Source organism: Scomber scombrus, chromosome 16, assembly GCF_963691925.1.
Source record: "Scomber scombrus chromosome 16, fScoSco1.1, whole genome shotgun sequence".
NCBI classification, from domain to species: domain Eukaryota; kingdom Metazoa; phylum Chordata; class Actinopteri; order Scombriformes; family Scombridae; genus Scomber; species Scomber scombrus.
In genome coordinates this window covers 28,263,160-28,270,832 of record NC_084985.1, presented here as the reverse complement: position 1 = coordinate 28,270,832, position 7,673 = coordinate 28,263,160, and positions in this window count along the sequence as shown.

Below are 7,673 nucleotides of genomic sequence, written 5' to 3'. Positions count from 1 at the left end.
AACAACAATGTTCATTAAAAAACCTCACTGCACTTGGCTCTCTGATATTAAATCATCCTTAAATTTAATTATAAGTCTAATTTCACTCTATTTGGTTTCCCAGATTACATCAGCTCTGTTGCTGATAATTTGGGTGATCTGTCAAGTAATGTTATATCTAGGGCTAACATTTGGTGCTAACCTCTATCACAGAGCTCTGTCCTCTAAGCTCAAAACAATGAGCTGAGAGGAACGGACCTAGTGTTAATTTCCCTATGGACTCATCACTATAGTTTACCTTCATATGAACATATTGATCAGGGCAGCTGTAAGGTTAGAACTCATTTCAGGTTCATCCCCAGTTTGCACCTCTCATGAATGAACAAACATTCAGGTCACACAGGTAACCATCAGTCTCTTTAAAACATAATAAATACTCAAAGGTCAAACAGACATAGATCACACAGTTCTGAATGTATTTTCAGTATCCTCAAAGACTCTTTAACCCTCAGATACTGTTCATATTCTGACTCTTCACCAATTCACATTCATAAATTCCCCACCAGTCATGAATACATGTTTGATTGATTAATCTTACAATTGACATTGACTATCACTATTTTATGGTCCAGCTGAACATTTTATAGAAGATTTGCATATATTAAAATGTATCAGCTGCACAAAAATGTATGAGAAATTGACAAAAAATATGATTTCCATTTTTTTTGGTAAACTGTTGGTCACATTAGGAAAAGTCTGACTAAAATAAATATTTTATAGTGTTTTTACAACTCTCTTCAAAAATGTGCTTTTCCATGAACATTTCTCTTCCTCCTCCTTTGCTTAGTTTTTTTTTGTTTGTTTGTTGTTTAGTTTATGTATGTAAAGCATCCTTGGGTCTGTGAAAGGGGCTATATAAATAAAATGTGATATTATTATTATTATTATTATTAAATTTGACCCTGAACAGTATGTAAGGGTTAAGAGAAACTGATGGTTGCCTGTCACCTGGTTGTATGTTACTACATGAGAGGCTGGAGCTGAGCCTATTTTAGGATTAAAAGAAACTAATGTTGATTGTTGATAGGAAACTACCAACCTACAGTAATAATGGTCTCCTGCCATTCTATCTCTGCATCTCCTCCTGGCAGAGAACACTGATATTTCACACTGCTGAATGTCTTGGTCAGGTAAACATAACATGTCAGCTGCTTGAGCTAATGACAGATGCTGCGGTTTTTCTTGGCAGTGTGTCTGGAACTGGAGCACAGCTTGCATGTGCATACACTTCGAAAATGTCTGACTGCATTCAGAGAAAGAAGGATCAGCAGTCAGTCCACGTAGTGAGCAGTGACCCAGCTGAAACTCTGATCTCACTTCTGTGCGGCACACAGACCATCAGAGGAAACACAGACACTAAGCTACTTACAAAACAGCTCGATAATTCTATTCAGAGTTCCCACACATCCTCTCTCCTGGACATCCATCCCTCCACCTTTCTAAAAGAAAGAATAAAGAAGGAATAAAGCAATACAGGAGTGATTAAGCCATGCCTTTGGATACCACGACATCTCCTTTGAGACGCAGTCAATTTAAGTTATTCTTCTGTGCAGCTGTTTCCCAGACAATAATGAGATTATTCTTACATAAATAATACAGCAGAATGCAAAAGTTGAACAAAATGAACTCTTATTGGACAAAGAGATATTAATGCTGTGTTCACTAACGTGCTCTCAGAGATTGTTGTCTACCATTAAGTCATTTAGCTGTGCCTGGTCTGAGCAGTTTGCTGTATTTTGACATAGTGCTAAATCAGATTCAGCTGTCACTGTGTCTGTGTGTGTGTGTGTGTGTGTGTGCTGCACGATATATTCTGACACTGACAGGGCTGACAGGCAGAGTTACTCACTAACAGCCAGAGGAAACAGAGGTGAGACGCATGTGTTTGTCATGCTGGACATTCAGACTTTCACTTACTTTTTACTCTTGGCTGCACACTGGATATCTGTGAGTGTCACAGAGATCTTATCTCACACTGCTGCAATCACATCCCAAAATGTGTTTCTGCCACTGCTCATACAGCAGACCTGCCAACCCTGGACACATTTTTTGAGTACTACTACGGTGACCTAGATGCGAATCACTGTTGATATTATTATTTTACATAATGTGCATGCACATAACAGTAGGTCATTTGCATACATGCAGCAGTTAAACAGACAAAAAGTGAGGGATGCACTGACCTGAAATTTCTTTATACTATTAACAGATTGTTCCCAAAAATATCTGCAGATGACAATACTGTTAGTTGGTCATTCCTTCCTATGTTTGTCCATCTGTCCTTCACCTGCCTAAACATAGCTTATGTGGCCGAACCCAGCTTTGAACAGCAGGGCTACACCTTAAGGATGATTCAAGTGAAGAGCTAACAACGCAACCTATAGGAGATCACTGGGACTTTACAAGGCTCACAGGTAACTTAAAAATCAGGGAAGCAGATTAAAAACCAGGCAGGAGTCTAAAACTTGATTTAGATCAGGTTAAATACATTTTTGAAATTAATACAAAAAGATGGTACCACCCAAGATAAAAAAACAAATCAAAACAGCAGGCGCCTAAGTGAATAATAACAGTACAAGTAAACCACTAAAATGAATAAAAACAGAAATGTAATAAAATGAATACTGCTCAGCAGCAAGGTGGAAACCTAATGGAAGAATACAAGTTTAGTCCAACTACTCCTCTCCTGTGTCCACATTTCTGCCTTTGCCGGCTCCTCTCATGGTGCTGCCAAGCCGCTTCAACCCCTCTGGATCTGTGGAAGAGCAGAGCCACCAGAGCGAGTAAGTACTCCCCACTGTAAACTTAACAACTGTATCTCCAACTGCAACCCTTCTCCATCTGACTCTCTGTGCCTGCCACTCAAATGCCAGAGGATTCTCATTGTTCCCGGGGCGACAGCTGATCGAGCTGATCAATTGCCGACCCAGGCCTGAGTGAAGCTATGATGGTGGAAACTGACTACTGCATGTAGTCCTACAGCAACTCCTGGGTCACTTGCTGGTGTCTGGCTGCACCAGCGTCACCAGTTTTTTGCATAGAGTTGCACAAGTTGACAAATTGTACCAATGTACTTTGATGTCAAAATGTGTAAATGCTATGCAAAATATGTACAGGTTGGCAGGTCTGATACAGTGAGGGAAAAAGGTTGTGTTTTCTTTAGACAGAAGTTACATTTTCTCCTTTTTGGCTTATTTATTATTGTGGTTTAAAGGCTGACTCTCAGAATGTAGTGCTGCACTTCTGTAAAGTTGTGGTAGCCTACAAAGAGACAGAAAAAAAATCCAGAATGGTCAAAATCTGTTCACCAGAAACCAGAAATATCCTGACATTTAGTCAGTAGTTCTATGAGCAGCTCCATAAACACTGTGCACAGTAATGTAACAGAAACGTCTTTCATTAGACCCATGTTGACTGGTAAACACTGACATCCTTGAAACATGTTATACTGTGAGGTCCAAGCCAAGTTTAGTCAAGTCAAGGACACAGATTTTTTCACTTCGATATCCAACTGAAGTGCCTATAGTGTCATCTACTAACTAAGATGGAATAATAAATAATAAAACATTGTACATTTAGGTTGGTAGCCAACTGCACTTATTGTGTGATCTGTATGCTTGTACTCAGCATCTGGAAAATGCCAATCAAAGATATGTGTCACGTCCAGAAACAACAGGACCCCAGAGCAGACCAGAGACAAGAGAAACGAACTGTAGGTAACAAAAAAGGGTTTTAATAATAGGCAGATTGGGGGTAGGGGTAGTGAGGGAGCAGTGGCTAGGTCTGAGGTAGGGTTCCAGGGAAGGTTGGAGAGGGAATGTCCAGGAGAGGAAGGCAGAACACGAGGAGAGGGATCCAGGGGACAGAGGCAGGGTACCAGCAGGTGGGGAAGGCCAAAACACATGCGTAGCGGAACTATCTGGCGATGAATGGGAAGAAGAACCGGTCCTAAATACTGCAGCAGCTTGTTGAGGTGATTGAGGTCAGGTGTGGAGATCAATGATGATGAGATTGAGGCCAGGTGTGGAGAAGCACAGGCAGGGGAGGAACCAGGAGGCCACACACACACACACACACACACAAACACACACACACACACACACACACACACACACACACACACACACACACACACACACACACACACACACACACACACACACACACACAGAGAGACAAAACACAAAGGAGAGGGGACAAGACAGACAAGGAAACTCAGGTCACAGTTGGGGCTGTGACAGTATGTCTATAAACTTTATATTGATTGATTACTTTTGTGTGTGTAATTGTAGCATTCTTTTCAAGTACACATAATGTATCTTTTTATTTGGCTGTTATTCTTTTTATTTGAACCTTAACTGTAACACACCCTGTAAAGTCTGTTTTATTGATGTGAGTGCTTCAAACTACATTACATTTCTGACATGTAATAATGATGATGATGGTTTACACATCCATGCGATGAATCAATGATGCAGAGCCCAAACAGCTGCTCTGGTGCTGTTTAAAAAAACATAATCAGTGAATGGCATTTGTTTCCTGTTCGTTTTCATTGACAGGTTTGAAGGCTGGTGGAGCAGGCAGCATGTTGATATGAAAAAGCATTGAAGTTGTTCCTGTTACAGCTGATTGGCCTCAGCTGTTTTCAGTCACTGACACATCCTCAGCTGTGTCGCTGTAACTTCCAATAACATTCATGCAGGTGTACAGCAAAGACATTTTAACCTGTCACAGTTCACTCTGCCAGTTGTGCTTTTGCCAACGTTTGCTGCTGTAGTTTCTCCACTACTCTGACCTCATCCTAATGTGCTATTTCATATTGTTGATTTTAACTATGACATAATGTTCCTATATGTTTCTTTTAAGGGGATTAGCTCTCTCAGTAGGATATTTGTCACTGTTTGGATTCTTTCAGAGCTCCCTCAAACGGCAGAGCATTTTCCTCCGAATCTAACTGTATAACCATTTATTATAAACTGTCACACACTCACTGTGACTGAACATCCATTTATGGGTTATTGTGGAAATCAAACCCCTGCACGTGTGCCTAGTTCCACAATGACTGAGATTTACAGGACAGAGCTATGCCTAAACAATGTCTGGTGAAAATAATTTGTCTTTGTGCGGACACACAGTTTTAGTCATGAATATACACACATAGTTTTATGCATGCAAACCTCTGGTTGCACTTATCCTCTGCCTAAGCTTCAATACATCATTACTGAAGTCTGCACTGTGTTCGCCTGGGAATCTGTCCGGGCAAACGAACCACACCATTTGACACTGAACCATCTAAAGTAGAGAGCCACAGTCTCTCCTCTCCTCTCCTGCTTAGCTCTCCATCTACTTCGGATTCTTGGCAACCAACCTAAATAACCACCATCTGACCGTTGTGAAGTCTCGTGCTACTACAACTACATACTGTTTGGTGTTCACCATACACCTGCATCAACAGCTGTTTCCACCTACAACATGTACTGTAATCTAAGACCTCACCTGCCTCAGCACTGAGCATTCTTCTTTTCATGGCCTACTGAGAGCTCCAAAGAGAAATCAAGCTTATTTGCTTAATATTGCATTCATGCATGTTGTCCTGCCATCACCTTTCACCACACACTGCCACAGGTAGGTCATCTTATTATGATAATGGGACACTCCAAAGTCTTCTTACTGAAAATGACCCAATTCTCCTCATTTCAGGTAGTAGCATCCTTAAACCTTTGTGGTTTCCTCAGACAGTGGCGGTTCTAGCTTGTATGTCACCTTTGGGCAAAACCCCTTTAGGTGCCTCCCCACAACCTACCCCTGCTCCTCTCCTCATCTCCTACTTCTGACTGTGAGACCTTCTCACCAGGTAGACGCTACTAGTTCACAACCTAGAATGAGTGCGTCCACTACAACAAGGTTAAGTCATCTACACGGTGACATTATAAAATGACATAATGTGCAAATGAGCCATAGAAACCGTTTTTGTGCCCCATGCCGGGCCACCTCTGGCAAGATGCAGCCCTGGGCGGCTGCCCATATCACCCCTATCAGAATCCAACACTGTCCTTAGATGTCAATAATCTAGAGTGACAGGGTATTAGTAACTCTATTTATCTTTATTTCCTCTTTCTACTTAAAGTTTATTCAGTCATTGATCAATCTATTGCTCTCTCACCTGGTCTTAGTGTTAAAGAGCCATGACAAAACAAACAAATGTCACTATAATCATTCATTTACATTTATATTGTATTATAGTGCATTATTTCTGACATCTGAGTCATCATTAGCTTTTTATAAATGAATGGCAGGAGTTGTCCTCAAGGACATTGTTGGGTGACTGCCCTGTAGCATGTTAATAATGTTTCTTCAGAAACATCCAAACACCATGCTTTAAAGTCTGTTATGAGCATCCATAACAAAAAGCTGAAGCTAAAGATTGTGTAGCAGGTCCTCATAAAACTCAAAAAGGTCATATTTTAGTTTCTTGTTCACTGATTCAGTCACTTCCTGTTTTATTTTGTCACTAAGTGTATTTTCTATTTTAGACTTCCTGTTCCCTGTGTGTTTCCCACCCTAATTGGCTTACCTGTGTCTTGTCTTCCCTGATTGTGTCTGTATATATATATCCACTGTCTGTCCTTCCTAGTCTTACCATTTAGTTGTACTACTTCATGTCTTCTCATTTCAGCCATTCTCCTAATGTTTGTAGGTCTCTGTGGTTTTTAAATCGACCTCTGCCCCTATGCTCTTCTGTGTACTGAGGCCTGTTTACCTCTGCCATTCTGGATTTGTTTGCCTTGACTGACTGCTTAACTGTGTACCAAACCTTGGATTGGAAAATAAACGCTGACTTATTCTTACTCTGCCTGCCCCTTGTTGAGTTGTGTATTTGGGTCCAAGCTCAGTGTTTCCATCGGGCATTACAGCTTTGTATAAACCTGATCAAACATTCAACAGTTTATTCAGCATGATAAGTTTACTTTCAGACTCTGATTCTCCTGAGAAACATATGGGGATCATAATTGTCATCATTTCTAACCGTTCATGTTAACATTCCTTGTGTTTTCTTCAATTAAGTTTTCGTCAGGACTTTATTTGTATTAAGATAAAAATGTACCTTTAGTCCTGTTGGATCTTAGACCTGACTTTGCAATGGCAGTGAGCAGTCTGGCAAAACTCTCAGACATATGCACTCTGTGCAGGACAGGAACTATTCTGGCAACTATAGTCCCATTTCCATTAAGGAAGTTCCAGGTAAGATTTAGGAGGCGGGAACTTTACTGGAACATCCTTTCACTCGGTCCTCTCAGCCATTGTGTCTCCATTGCAGAGTAGGACCTTGATAGGACCCACTGCGACAGTTTTGACTGTGACATCACTGAAGCAACTCACCAAAAGCATAACAACTCATCTAGGATTCGCCAAAAGCAAACAACGACAATGTCAACAAGGAAGGAGCTGAGATGGTTGCTCGGTTTCTGTTTGCTGTGTTTGTGTACATGGCGGTGGAAGCTATGAACGAGAGGAGAAGACTTATGGTGCTTATTTTGGTGCTCTTTGTCAACGTCACATCCCACTTTGAGTCTACCCAATCAGCAGCGAGTCAACATACCCCAAGGCAGGGACTCTATTTACCCCTGTAAAGG